We start from the raw sequence: 1,046 nt of genomic DNA on the forward strand, positions 1-1,046 counted from the left end.
CATAAGGCTGCACTGGTTATTCCATCAGGGTGGCACTGTCTCAAGTAATTGTCATTAATGTCTTTCTCCCTCCCTTTCATGTCTGTGAGTCAAAGGTTGGAGGTCTGTACTTGCCAGTTCAAATTGCTTAGCACAGCTCACATAGATACCAGCTCAAAGTGGGGTTACTCATAAACTCCAGAGGCATTTAAATATTTTATTTGACTTCTAGGCTGCATATTCCATCAGGGTGGCACTGTCTCAAGTAATTGTCATTAATGTCTTTCTCCCTCCCTTTCATGTCTGTGAGTCAAAGGTTGGAGGTCTGTACTTGCCAGTTCAAATTGCTTAGCACAGCTCACATAGATACCAGCTCAAAGTGGGGTTACTCATAAACTCCAGAGGCATTTAAATATTTTATTTGACTTCTAGGCTGCAAAATAGCTTAAGGGTAAAAATTTAATATGTTCCCTGAAACAAGCACCGAGAAGAGCTTCATGAGTTCCTCATCCTTGCTTTGATCACCAGTTTGAATTTGGTAATGGTCAGACACGCCAGTATAACCCTAGACTGCTCAAGATGGGAGTCCAAGTTGAGATTATGGCCCTTTTTCCTGCAGGAAAGACATATGTTTTGTGATTGGACTGATGATGAGAACAGTGGTTTTCAAATGCAGCCTGCCACATCCAGTATGTAATTTGGTATGTTAAAACTCTGGATGAAAGAGGTCCAGGCAAGGCTGCTGGATAACCAGTTGTGTTTTCAAACTGTTGGGAAAAAAGAGAGAAAGAAAACTGACAGCTGAACTGAAGTTTTGGGTTTTTGTTTATTTCTTAATACAGAGGAATTAACAAAGTCTATTTGCCCATAAATACTGGTGAGAAGCCATTTAGATCCCTGACACACGCACTTTGTATTCTGTCAGTCTTTGGCATTGGCATTGGCATGAAGTCCACGTAGCTGATCTTGCACTTGCAATTTAGAAGGCTGGACGTCGTGGTCCATAGGCTCAATGCAATTCTAGAGAGGTTGGTTTTCTCTCTCTCATCTCCGCCTTTCTTTCCCTT

The sequence above is a fragment of the Eurypyga helias genome, unplaced genomic scaffold (assembly GCF_000690775.1).
Source record: "Eurypyga helias isolate BGI_N326 unplaced genomic scaffold, ASM69077v1 scaffold4634, whole genome shotgun sequence".
Lineage (NCBI taxonomy): Eukaryota > Metazoa > Chordata > Aves > Eurypygiformes > Eurypygidae > Eurypyga > Eurypyga helias.